The sequence below is a fragment of the Octopus bimaculoides genome, chromosome 3 (genome assembly GCF_046866305.1).
Source record: "Octopus bimaculoides isolate indiv1 chromosome 3, ASM4686630v1, whole genome shotgun sequence".
NCBI classification, from domain to species: domain Eukaryota; kingdom Metazoa; phylum Mollusca; class Cephalopoda; order Octopoda; family Octopodidae; genus Octopus; species Octopus bimaculoides.
Window position 1 is genome coordinate 555038 of NC_142930.1, and position 14939 is coordinate 569976.

At 37.4% G+C, this 14939-nt stretch overlaps 1 long non-coding RNA gene across 1 annotated transcript in view; it reads left to right on the top strand.

Moving 5' to 3' along the window:
- The window catches only part of LOC149136424 (uncharacterized), a 114578-nt gene that overhangs the window by 95713 nt on the left and 3926 nt on the right, over positions 1-14939 (top strand). Inside the window, exon 3 of the long non-coding RNA XR_016240949.1 lies at positions 2507-2634. This is a non-coding gene — a long non-coding RNA (uncharacterized LOC149136424). The remainder of the gene's footprint in view (positions 1-2506; positions 2635-14939) is intronic.

Below are 14939 nucleotides of genomic sequence, written 5' to 3' on the forward strand. Positions count from 1 at the left end.
AAGCTTAAGTATGCATAATTGAAAACAGTGTGTTATACACCAAGATTGTTATATTTCATTTATGTTGCTTCCTCATAGTAAGCCTGCCTCTGAAAATTGTTGATGGAATACAAAACTGATTTTTTTCTTACCAATACGGGATGATAATTTCAGGATTGTTTTAACAGAATTATTGGTTCCCAGGCAAAGCAATAGCAACATATGGAGGCCCCTTACATACACAACAGCAACAACATAAATAGATTAGCATTAGGCCCTTTGACCTGTGTGGCCCACAAGCAACTGCCTAGTGTACTCCTTTGCCTTAAGATGGCACAGGATAACTTTCAAATATGTTCACTTCTCGACCAATTTTTTTCCTTTTAAGCAAAAGGTTATGAATTAGTTTCAATCCCTGGTTAAATTAATTTCATTTCTTTTTTTTCAATGTAATTTTATGTCTTTGAATGGTGCAGACAAAAGCAATCTCCCATCTTCTTTCCGTGAAATAAATCTCATGCTTCTTAGTTGTTATTGATTTAATCTTAGTTGTTCTCATTTGTATTGTTTGAAAAATCAATAGATTTACAGGTTTAGGCTACTGTCGACGGACAGAGCAGTTTATCTGCTTGTCTAAACTGTAATTGCATAAAACTACGATGTCATTGAGAAGCAATACAGGAAGGAGTTGTGGCTATCTCTTTCCAATGTTGATATTCAGTGAAGTAAAATGGTTCTAATAAAGAACCAATACCAGATTGTACATTTAGGTTGTTGAGAATGTATCTCCTACTTTAAATCACAAATCACTTTATAATAAAACAGTAACTGTATTATCTACATTGTCACTCAATCTGCCAGAGATAACAGTCAATCTCTTTCAAGTCACACCCTACTGACTCAAAACAAAAGCAGGGAGGAGTTATGGGTTCCCAGGATAATATAGTCCTGGGTGCATTATACCTTAAACAAAAATGGCATTTTCACAGTCACAACTGGATACCTTTGATCACAGGTAAAAGGTGTTTTGAGATATTCTCAGCTTGATCTTTTGGTGGATATTAATATCCTTTGATTATCCTTTTTATAAGATCAAATCAAAGAGATGATTGATTCATTGATTGGCATCAGTAAGACTATACAGATAGTGTGGTAGACTTACCACACTATACGAGCGCCACTGTTTCTTAGAAGATTACAAGATTACTTTTCAGTAGAATTAACTCTTAAAGCTATGACATCTTTTTCACTCTCCGGATCATTAAAGACAAAAGTAAAGGAAAAGTAATTCCAACCGCAAAACTGAAAGAGCTTCTGATTTCATTTATGAAATATATATTTCTAACACCAACACTTTAAATTTGATGGAATTCTTACACATGTACACAACTAAGAATTAACATAACAAATATATATCTTTTTTAGGGTCGATTGTATCAACTCCTCTTCACATTGCTAGGCTTGTGTCTAAATTAGAAAGAATTATTTATAAAGGTTGTAAAATAGAATTTAGTTCTTGGCAAGTTCTTACATTTGTGTAAGGATGCAAGCATTACTGTGGTGGTGAAGAAGAAAGTCAATTTGCAACTACTTGGTTCCTGGTTCAATCCCCCAGCTTTACCAAAACAGAGGGATCAGAATGATATGAAACACAAAATATACATAGCCTTATATTAATTTGTAAATTAATAACTGGGACGATGCTGTGAATGTGTAGGTGAGGATACCTTGGTTGTTGAGAAAATGTCTTCTTTAAATTACAAATCACTTTTTAAAACAGTGACTGTATCTATATAGTCACTTACCTGCTAGAAATAATAACCAAATCTCTTTCAGTTCACACCCTATGTATGTAAAAATGTATGTATGCATTCTGTATGTATGTAAGCATATATGTGTGTTTGTATGAACATAAATATATGAATATGTTGTGCATGTGTTGGCAGAAATATACATGTCAACAAGAAAATTGTCTCTAATTTGATGCATTGATCAAAAATCCTCCTTGTGGTTCTTATTTCACTCAATTTTCACCAACATCTTGTCGATCTAACCATTTTGTAGTAAAACAATGATTAACAAACCTATAACCATCTTCTTTGTAAACTGTGAGCCCTCTCAGAATGAAAAGACACTGATTGCCTGTCGGAATGGCATCACTTACATCGTTACGACTCCGAAACATAAGAACAGCACAACTTCCTCGAAAACCTCTTTAAAAAAAATACTAAATTTTGGGCTTCTTTTATGTTTCTTGATGTTATCTGATTTGTCTTGCTTTTTTTTAACTTCTTGGGTGAGGCTGTTCACCAATTAAAAAATAGACTTAATGGATATTGGAAGAACAATTAAATTAGCAAAATCCAAGTTCTAACCAAAGAGAAATGATGCATTTACAAAATAACCAACATTTAGAATATGAGAAGAACAATTACATCAACATCCATAAGTTTTGTCTGATATCAACAAGCTGTCGGAGACTGTAAATTAATTTATTATTTTATTTCTTTCCTTTGGTGATTTGTAGATGCCATTGGTATACCATCTTCAAAATTACAGTTGATTTAATCAGCTGCAGTACTTGACCTTGTTGACCTCAGAAGGAAGAAAGCAAGATCAGCCTGGGTAGAGTTTGAACTCAGAATGTAAAGATATGTAAGTAAACATCACCAGATATTTTTCAAATGTTTTTTGCATTCTGCCATTCCAACTTCTATATGGTGGCTCTACACCCCCAAATTTCAGAAAATTGCTGAGATTCTGTCTAAAAGGGATTCATAAACCCCAAAAGTCTTTTAAAGGTTAGTGCTTCGTCCTGATATTTTGCAGGGTGTTCAGTGAGTGACAATTAGTTATTTCTGTGTATAGGAAGCCACTCTATTCCAGCCAAGGTTTGTCTGTAGTTGTAGCTATTCTCATTAAGCTTGATAAATTAAGTGTGCTGCCAAAGAACAGTGACACACCTACCATGAGCTTGAACTCAAAGACATGTTGTTATCAATGATGATAACCAGACTGGTTCAACAGTACTCATGACCCTAACATTTTGAAAAAAAAAAAAAAGAAAAATGCAGGAAGAAACAAGAATGATTAGAGCTATAACAACTTTGATCCTCGGTCTACGCAACCAGGACTGAACTGGGGTTAATTCATAACAAGAGACACACATCTTGGTCTCTGTCAATTGGCTGTTCAATGGATGACCGCAAACATAATGGAAATTTACTGCTGGAAACAACCTTAAAAACCTTGGCATCACTTATTGACTGGAATGTAAAATGGTCAGTGAATCAGATAATAGAAAGAGTAATACTTCCTGGCCCTTTGCCATCATCTGGTTGTGGAAACTAAAACTAAAGAAGTCAAATCTATATGTATGCATATTAATCCAATTTTATACTATTGATCTCTCGATCTAATTTGTGCAGATATCAGTTTTTTTAGTGCTGTGTATGTGTGAGAGAGAGAGAGATAGTGACCAAGTGTTGGAAAAGAGTTTATGATAAAGATACAACAAATAAATTGTTTTTATCAAAGGAAATATCACCAATATCTTGCTGGAGTTTTGTTCCTTTCCAAATGCTTCTTTTTCTGGGGGATGTGGAATATATTTATTTGTGTGTGTGTGTGTGTGTGTCACTTTACACTGGCAAAATGCTACTGTTTAGTTCACTGCCAACTTAAATAGAACCAAATATCAAAATAAACACTTCCAAAGCAATCAGAAATCATTCATCACCATCATCAACAGCAGCAGCAGCACCACCACCACCACCACCACCACCACCACCACCACCACCATCATTGTCAACATCGCCACCACCATCATTATCATCATCATTTTGTGTCCATTTTCTGGATGGCACAGGCTGGGCAGGTTCTCGCAGTCCAAGTTAACTTTAGATTTACTGCCTTCTTAGAAGTGTGAAGGAGACACATTTTATTCATTAATTCAGATGGAATGATCTCTGTGCTTTGGATTCTCTTCCTAACACTAACCACTTTACAAAGTTTACTGGATGCATTTTATCATGGCACCGGCACCAGAGTGACAGAGGGTATCATCTCCTGGGTAAGGTTAAACACTCCTCTCTACAGCTACATTGTCTCTGTCCATTTGCAAATCCCTTTGCCTGGGTGCTGGATACCTTTCATCATCACACCAAAACCAGAGAGAGATTGCATTGTCTCATGGAAGGTGAAACAAGTCATTTCTACTCAAAGTTGTCTCTGCACGTTCAAAGCAGATGGAACAGAAGGGGAGAATAAAAGAGTATTAGTTTGATGGAGGAGACAAAGCAAATAGAGCAGTGTGAGATGGAGCAATGGAAGCGAGACAGAGAGTGATTGGTAACTAGGTGTTAGCTGTGTGTGTGTGTGGAGGGGAACAGGGCAATGAAAAGAAGAAGAATGGAACGCAGCAGTAATTTGTGTGAACAAGAAGAAAGAAGGGGAAGAAATCAATGTATTTGTTGACCGTGCTGGCATGGGTTGGACGGTTTGACCAGAGCTGGCAAGCTAGGGAGCTGCACCAGGACCCAGTCTGATTCAGCATGGTTTCTATGGCTGGATGCCCTTCCTAATGCCAACCACTTTACAGAGTGTGGACTGGGTGCTTTTACGTGGCACCACCCTGAATGCTTTTTACCTGGCATCGGCACGGGATTGTTACAAGTCACTCCTCTTCACCAGACAGAGTAGTCTTGACACTTCTGCTGTGAAGTATGGGGCTTCTTGAGTACAGCAAGGTGCCAGGAATTTTGGTCCTTTGCTATCTCATCTGGATGCTGCACGAGGATGCCATAAAGGGCCCTAAATGTGAAGTGGCAGCAACATATGACAAATGAATGCCTTTATGGAGACCTGACGAGAGGTAGTGAGAAGATCAGACAAAGATGACTGCAACTACCTACTCACTATGTGCACCATCCTAAACAGGAAGCATCCAAATTAATCTTGTGGAACCCACTTCATGGTGATATAAGAAGAAGAAAACATCATCACACATCAACAACTTGATTGTAGATACTGGCCTGAAATATATCCAGGACCTCGAGGCAGTGATGACGAAACAAGAAGTGTAGTGGGTGGACTTTGGTGCTGCAGCCTGGGTTGGAACCCGGCCATAATAATAAGAATATAGAACTCTAGCAGGCCAACCCCCTTCACCAGGGAATGTGGCCTTAACACTTCTGCAGTGGAGGATGGGTCTTCTTGAGTAAAATGCCAAATATTTTGGTCCTTTGTCATCTTATCAAAAAGGTTCAGCATCCTGAGGTTCTCCTTCAGTGCTTCATCCCATGTCTTCCTGGGTCTCTCTCATCCATGAGTTCCATCCACTTTAAGTGACCAGCACTTCTGTATGCAACTGACCACATCGATCTGCATCACATGACCAAACCAGCACAATCTTTTCTCTTGCACACTGCACCTAATTCTTCATATGCCCAACTTCTCTCTCACTACACAAGCACTCTGTTGAACATGTACAATGACATTTACACATCAGAGCAGAGCATACCAGTTTCGTTCCTCTCTAGCCTTCGCATGTCTTCTGTATTCAAGGCCCACATCTCACTACCATGTAGCATTGCTAATCATACACAAACATGATACAATTTTCCTTTCACTCAGAGAGAGAAAGAGGGACCTTTGGTTACCAACAGAGGTGAAAGCTCTCTGAATTTTCTCCATCCTATTCTTATTCTAGGTATTACATTCTCCATACATCCTCCTTCACTACTAATTTGGTCCCTAAAAAGCAGAAATTATCCACTACCTCTAAAGAGCCTCCAGAGCATTTGAGAAAATCAATTTCCTGAGTATCTGTAATTTTCAAGGCACTTGTGCATAGGAACACTACCTTCAATGATAACTTTCCTATTATTCCACCGTACCTCTTGTGTGTCCATAGCATACACTGGGTATACCATCAGTATGGTTCCTTGTCATTTTCTTCATGGGGTTCAGCTCCTTGAAGTTGATCTCGAACACTTTTTTTCCTGTAACTTCCTAAGTCTTCCTTCTTTCATACATTCCGTTGACATTAAGATGTAAATTGTAAACATCCATAGCAATAAACATGTCTTCTGTTTATTGCAAAGCAGACTTGCCACGGAGATTAGTTTTGAATTTTTGACCAACAACTGAGCTCATGATTTGGATTCTATGAACAATAGTTTCAGGCCCGGTGTTAAGCATAGATTGTAGCATTGTTAAGATAAATGCAATTGAAGATAACTATAATTTCACATAGCAACATACAAAATATGAATATTATATCTGAAGGCAATATTAATCAGAGTTTAAAAGAAACTGTTGGAAAGTAAAACAATTTAAACAAGCATTTTCAGTTATATCAGGTTATTAGACAATGCTCAGTCATCGGAGATGTTTCATGAAGTAATAATGATAAAAATGTCTCCTAGTCAAATCTATCCTCACCAAATTCACACATTAAATTCAACAACCAACCAACCATACGGTGAGTTGGCTGCTTGCACTGATGAATTGTGCTTTCCAATACATTGGCCAGAAAGACAGCTATGTGCCAGCAGCAGCAGTAAATAAATCACTAACTCTTGGTCGATAAAACAACACTCTATCAACTTGATCATCTCCAGTTCCTTTTTTCATTTTTTCATTTTCTTTTAACACTTGAATATGTTGCCTTTATTCTCTTGAGGATATTTATCTAATAATACGCAAACTAGACAAGTTCAGACTCTCTAAACATATTGATATGTAAAACCAAGTTCTCTGTGTGTTTGTGATTTTAATCAGCTCTGAAAAGGCAAATGCCAGCATATGGATTCAGAAGTGTAAGATATAAGTTAGATTCAGTAAAAATAATATCCGGTCAAGCTCTCTATTATTTCTAGAAGAGGAGGAGGGGGAGGGAGAAGAGGAGGAGAAGAAAAAGAGGAGGGGAGAGGGAATGGAGGATGAAGAGGAGAAGGAGAGGGAGGACAAAGAGGAGAGGAGAAGGAAGAGGAGGATGAGGACAATGATGACAGTGAGAAGGATAATGGTGGTGATGATGATGATGATAGTGATGATCTATTGCAAAGGTCATAGGCTGTGAAACTCTGCTCTTTCCCAAATACAATGGCACATGGTGGCATACTAACATCTCTGCAAATAGGTTTTTATTTGTGGATCGAGTTGTTTAACGATGCCTTATTTTTCAGCTGAATCCAATAAAGACTAATCACACATTAATTTTGATTATTGATTATATATAATTATTGATAATGTGTGATTAGATGTCATTTGGTCTAGCATCTTTGTAACAATGTGTTTTACAATTATATTTGCTATAGACAACTTTGCCATGAAACTCCATCAGACATTCATTGAAAGTTAAGAGGGTGAAATCATGTAAAATATTTGAAACATTAAAAAACTAACATTGCAAGTTATTATTTGCTGGTTCTTCTAGCAAGAACAAGAGATCATTCCAGGTCTTTTTTTCACCTTTATTGGTCATCCGAAGTGAAAATGGAGTCTCACCATAATTACGGATAGTCTGCAAAGGAAGTGTCTTTAAATAGGAAATAAACGATTCTCGTGACCTTTCCTGATAAAACTAATATATAACATCATGAAAGATAATAATAATAAAAAAAAAAAAGATGATACAAAATAACAGGATGGGTTTCTTAGTGATCAAGAAATATTTCAGTTAGTAATTAAATATATTTTGAGATTAACATTTTTACTCATCTTAGGAAATGTGGTTAGCATCATTATATAATTGAGGGTCACAGGAAGTTTTAGTGTTAAAAGCATAGCCCCACCACTACCCACTCTCTCACCAGCTCACTGAGGGATATTCAGAGCAGATGAATTAACTTTATACGTAAATCCAATGTGGTTAATTACCCGTGTCAAATTGTAAGTAGGTCGCTTCTGCAACCTTAAAAACACATTACGAGATTGATGCATATTTACACAGATATGCACACATACATCCATACTTCATGCAAAAGAATAACTCAACTTTTAGGATTGAAATATAAATTGATCTTCATCCTTTAATTTTCAGATTGTGTGTGTCAGTGTATACTTGTATATATACATATATGTGCATGTGTGTGTGTGTGTATATATATATATATATATATATCATCATCATCATCATCATCGTTTACCGTCCGCTTTCCATGCTAGCATGGGTTAGATGATTTGACTGAGGACTGGTGAAACCAGATGGCTACAATCTGATTTGGCAGAGTTTCTACAACTGGATGCCCTTCCTAACGCCAACCACTCAGAGAGTGTAGTGGGTGCTTTTACGTGTCACCCGCACGAAGGCCAGTCAGGCGGTACTGGCAAATATATATATATATATATATATATATATATGACTTTCGGAAACCCTTTTTCACGCTAAGAGTTGCTGAAGAATGGAACAAACTGCCGGCATCAGTTGTTAGTTGTCGGAGCATCAACCATATTCAGATGGCGCTTTTTATGTGCCACTGGCACAGGGATCCAGTCACGTGGAACTGGCAACGACCCATGCATGCATGGTGCTTATTACATGCCACCAGCATGGGAGCCAGTCAGGTGGCACTGGTATCAGCCACAACAACAGTTTCCATTTGATTGTGATTTGATTTGATTTTTTATTTTACTTGACTCAATAGGTTTCCTCAAGCTCGGCATGTCGCCTGACAATTCAAAAGTACTTTTTTAAATGGACTGGTTATGTGACACTGGTGTAAGTTACAGCTGTAAACTCACTTTATTTGCCAGGTCTTCCCAATCACAGCATGTCTCCAGTGGTCTTGGTCTTTTGCCATTGCCTCTGTGAAGCCCAATGTTTGAAGGTCATGCTTCACCACCTCATCCCATGTCTTCCTGGGTCTCCCTCTGCCATGGGCTCCTTCCACTGTTACCAGCACAGTCATCTCCCTTGCACACAAAACAATTTATTTTAATCGTAATGATGGAGAGGAGTAAGTTCAAAGTGGACTAAACTTTTCATATCCCACCCAACAGATAACAACGCCTTACATTGGGGAAGACCTTCTTTAACCTGAGGTGCCAGTGTTTCTCTTTTCTCTACCCACTGTCTTCGGCACTTGACATTTTTATAGAGAACCTGTTTCTTGTCACCAGTCACCATTCGGTCCAAAAAAAGTTCGTTCATGAGACATGACAGCAAAGAAGAGCACACATTCAGAGGAACCCATTGACCCAATTTGCAGACTTTTCTAATGGCACACAGGTATCGATGAATGGTTGAAATCCAAGCTTCTCTGCTAGTTCAACAGTTACGATGGAATTTTGTTCCAGTAGGGTTTGCAGGACATCCTCGTCGATCTTTCAGGATGAGGCTCATCTTCTAAGTTCTAATTTCTGGAACTACCATTGACACTGGCTTATGCTTATTGTCCAATCCCCATATACTGCGTTAATATTCCTCACACTTTCCGTTGTGTTGTTGCCTTTATTGAACTCATAAAGCAAAATATACCGAATATGGTCCTTTGTCATTTCCATTATAGCTTTGAAAAAACAACTGTTAAACTCGAACTGCACTCTTCAAAACTTGTACTAAGAATAAGGACAAAGTGCAATTACTACCTGCTTTTATAGCAAGATGATGCAGAAGCCTAATTTCTCAAGATTGGTATTTAGGCAGTGTGTAACATATTCCAGGGCCCCAGTAATTACAGGTATAAACCTGAACTTGTAATCTGGATAGAGTAACTGCAGATTTCTCAATAGTTCAGCATAGGTGCTCTCTTTTTCACTGATCTTCAGCTTTATGTTAACATCCGCTGGCCAGATAATTTCCACAACTGTGCACAGTTTCTCTTCTCTATCCCAAATCATTATATCAGGTCTGTTGTGCTTACATTTTATTGAGGTTTTCATTGGGACATTCCACTAGTATTCCTTTTCATTATGACTGGCTATAGCTTCTACCATACTGTGGTTTCTTATTTCTTTGTCCTTGGGATTATCCTTCCAATGGATTTCCTTATAGAGTGTCCTAGCTACAACATCATGTCTCATTGGTAGATAATACGGTGATGACATTTTCAGACAACTGCTTATGATGGTATGGGTGATATCTTCAGTGTGAACTCCACAAAGTCTGCTTTGGTTGTCACATTTTATGGCTTTTCCCGCATCTCAATCCCTTTTATGCATCAGGTACTTGGTTGATATTTCCTGTTCCTATGTATGTATGTATGTGTGTATATATATGTATGTATGTGAGTGTGTATGTATGTGTGTGTATATGTATGTGTGTGTGTATGTATGTGTGTTTGTTTGTATGTGTGCATGTATGTATGTATATGGTGTAACATAGTTTGCTTGAAACATTTCACAGACAATGTAGGAAGCCAGTCAATTGTAGAAGATGAGAGTAAAGTCAGCAGAACATCAAATATCAAAAATAATAGCAAAGAAAATATTGAAATGTTATCTCATAATTATTTAATTACTATCAGAACTCATTAAATATTTCTAAGGCAACATTTCAATGTCTTTGTCATAGCTTTTTGGATATTTAGTGTCTACCAACACATGCGCACGCACACACACATAATATATATGAATGTAGGATACACACTCTCTCACTTTCTCTGAGAAGTACAAACTCAACTGAATGTGTGTTAGATTAAAGTCCTTGTACCTCGAGTATTAATAGCTGATTAAATGATTAAAGTAGCTTATTGAAGCCGTTGAAGTGTCATTAATATTTTGCTAAACTAGTTGAAAAGGTCAAATCAATGGAAAAAAAACAAAGAAAAAAAGGGAGATAACAAATCAACAATTTCCTGCCATTTCAGCCTTCACAATCTCCCTTTTCTGCAAATAATAATAATAATAATAATAATAATAATAATAATAATAACAACAATAATAATAACAATAATAATAATAATAATCTCTATTCTGCATAGATTGATTTTAAAAAGACCTTTGACAGTATATTGCATTCATGGATCTTGAAATTGTTGGATATCTTCAAAATTTCTCTTGTGATCTCAAATTTCCTGAGGCCCAACATGTCAGTGTGGAATACAAATCTCCAATTATACCCAATAACCCTTACAAATGAACTTAACAGAACAGGGTATAAGGAAGACATACCAGCCAGTAAGGCTGCAAAAAAATTTTAAGACAAAAGGAAATATCAAGACTGGAAGGAAAACCATTGCATGGACAATACCCCAAACGAGCTGGGGAAGCTGATGTAGATAGGAAAAGAACTTGCCAGTGGCTGCAGGGTGTTGGTTTGAAAGACAAAACAGAAGGATTTATCCTAGCAGCACAAGATCAGAGTCTCCTCACTTGGGACTATCAAGCTAATGTCACACACAATGAGGTAGACACAAAGTGTAGGCTCTACAATGACAAACTTGAGGGTAGTGACTACATTGTTGCTGGCTGCTCAGTCCTTGTCCCTACAGAATATAAAACCAAGTATGGTCAAGCTGGCCAACACTTGCACTGGAGTGTATGCTGTCACCGATATCTTAAGAACTTGTATGAACACCATCCAGAGCCAATCACTGAGAGAGCTAATGTTACTATCCTATGGGAGACATACAGACAGGCAAATAAATACTAACATGCCAGACATTATCATCAAAGACCTAAGACAAGAAACATGTCTGTTAATTGAAATGACAGTACCTACTGATAGAAACATCTCAGCAAAAGAATTTGAAAAACTGTCAAAATATAAGGATCTTGAGTTTGAAATATCTAAGACATGGCAATTAAAAACCAAAACCATCCCTGTTGTTGTAGGTGCCCTGAGAATGATCGGGAAAGGTATTTTGATCAGATCCCTTGGAAATCAACAATCTATGAGACTCAAAAAATTGTGTTGATATCAACCACCCACATTCCCAGGAAGCTTTTCTTCATTTCATATACACAATAAGAGATAAGATTGAAACAGTGTACCACTTAATCTGTGAATGTAAAGTTTTAGCACCATTAGAGTACAAATCAAGACATGATGGAGTTGACCAACATCTACACTGGTTGATATGCTGGCATCATGAAATCAAATCTGCTGGCAATTAACATAAACACCACTTTGATTTTGTAACTGAGGGAGAAAATGAAACGGTTCTTTGGGACTTTCCAGTACATATAGACAGAACCATCAAAGCTGATAAAATGGATATTGTTGTGAAAGACCAAAACATAAAGTCTGTTTATTGATTGACATGAATATTCTTTGCGATCATAATATCTCAGCAAAATAATTTAACAAAAACTCAGAAAGTATAAAGATTTGCAGATTGAAATTGAAAAAAATGTGATATCTGAAGGCAGTTATAATACCAGTGATTGTACGAACACAAAGAATATTTAAAAAGGAACTGAAAATTATTTGAGAACGACCCCTGGCTTACCATCCCTGCAAGAAGTGCAAAACATTGTTGGAACATCAAACATATTGAGAAGAGCTTTGTCACTGTGTGAAGGATTACAATCCATTGTTTTTGGATGGTCGGAGCTACTGACTGTCAAATGTCAAGAAACATCAGCATGCCTTTTTTGTCTGTTGTTGTTGTTTTCACATAACTTTGTAAATGAACAATCTGGTGGGTTTATTTTAGTGGCTTCTCAATGTATAGTGTGTCCCTGTCTTAGGTGATGGGAAGACACTTGGCAAGAAATGGAAACAAAATTGAAGGAAGAAGAAAAACAAATGATGATGATAATGATGATGAACTTACTGTATATAGTGCTCGGGTACATTATAACTTGTCAGAAAAAGCTAAAAATGGGGACAGAAAGAAGACATTGGTTAAGTAAAGAAAGGATGCAATGAAAGCTAGAAATACCTGTCCTGTACACAGAAATATGACACAAAAAGATAGAAAAGTGAACAATAAAAGAGCCATAAAATGGAAAGGGTGGATGGACACGACAGGAGTGATATTGGTAGATTTCAGGAAGATTGGAATTTTTGATGGTTTAGGAACATTTTTATGCAAGTGTGAGCATACCAGGAGTAGAATATACTAATACTTCAAAAAAAAACAAAAAAAACAAGAAGTTTATTTACATGGATACATGAAGTGAAATGGTTCAACTTCAAATGTAACCAGTGAAAAGATAAACCCAACACATTGAAAGTAAAGAGCCTAAGTTTAACTTTTGAAATAATAACTGAACCCCTTTGCTACCAATGCACCTGAAACCAAAGTTGATTTCATGACACAAACTTTCTATTTGAAAGTGAATTAAAACCTTCAATTAAAATTTCATATTAATATATTTTCCAAACACCATCTTAACAATAACAGTTATTTAACTAATTTCTCCATTATATTAAAAAATAATCAGAACAAAGTCAGTCTATTTCAACAGAATTATGGTAACAAAAAGGATTAAATACTTTCCTAATGAAAATATAGTTAAAAATACAGAACAAAATCCTTTCCATCCATGAAATGAGAAGTAGAAATAGTTCACCTCTTTAAAACAATTCATTCAATGAACTGAACTCTTGATATATCACCAGCAAATATTGATTGATTTTACAATTTGTATTAAGAGTTTGCCAGAGAATAATATAGTAAATGTCAGGAGAATAAGATGTGATTATTAAACAGGTTTAGAAACTAAGCTCTTTCCCAATGAAAAGTACAGCTATCAAGCAAACTGTTACTTCTTATGGGACATCAATTGTTATCATTGCATTTCGTCCATCTTTACATTTTGAGTTCAAATTCCACTGGGGTTGCTTTGCCTTTTGTCCTTTAGGGGTCAATGAAATAACTATCAGTTGAACGCTGGGGGGTCGATGTAATTGACTCATCCCTCTCCCCAAAACTGCTGGCCTTGTGCCAAAATTTGAAAATTTTATTATTGTTGTTGTTTTTCCACTACTGCAAAAACTGGAGATATTGAAAGGCATCCCATGCAAACTAGGATGCGTGAGAACTGTGTTAGCATATGCAGATGATGTCATCTTCATCATGTTGAACACTAAGCACTTCGACCTACCTCGTCAGCACTGTTCCAAAAGAATATGGGGGCAATAACAGGAGCAAAAAAATTAACCAAGAAGAACCAGTGGACTTGCAGCTTGACACCTGGAGAGGCAGGTCTATGCCATCTAATAATGTCATGCGATGCTGGACAGAAGGACCAGTTAAATTGCTCAGAGTCTGGTTTGGTCTAGATTTCCAGGTGGAGAGGAACTGGGATGGGGTGATAAACAGGGTGGCCATTCTCACCCAGAAATGGGCCAAAAGAAAGCTATCCCTGAAAGGTTGGGCAGAATGTGGTGAATGCTTACATTGCCTCTGCTATACATGACCCCCTGGCCATTGTGCCTTTCTCCAGTTTATTATGTCTGACCAAAGTGGTGTGCATACTCTTCTGCTTTCTGTAGAAGGGTTGCTTCCCACTGGCCAACTGCTCCATTTGCTATCAACACCTGCTGAATGGAGGACTGGGCATGCCATGGCTGCTGATGTACAGACATGCAATGACACTTTCAGCGCTTCCTTTGACAGGGAGCAGGTGTGGTCACCATTTGTCAGACCGGATTTTTCACAGCTCATCTTTTCGATTGAGCTGCAGTCCTGGATCCAGTGTAGGCAGAGGCAGTGTGCCTGGCACCTAGATTGTCATCAGGCACTCACAATCCTATCAGTTGGACAATGCAGTATGCAGAGGTTCCACTCTGATGTTCTCTAGAGGGTTAGTGGTGTGATGACATTCTCGGGAAGACTCTGGGCATCAATGAGAATCAACTGGTCAGTTCCAGAGAACTTATGGACCAAGGCCTATGAGTAATTGCCTGAAGGGCATGCAAAGCAACAAAACTGTTCTACACACTCTTGTCCAGGGTCCAAATATTGCTGATCTGTGGGTTTGTGTTGAACACCTGCTGTCACATGTAGGACAGATCCAGCTATTGGCTGAGTCTATTGTAAAGACTATCCCACTGCCTTCTT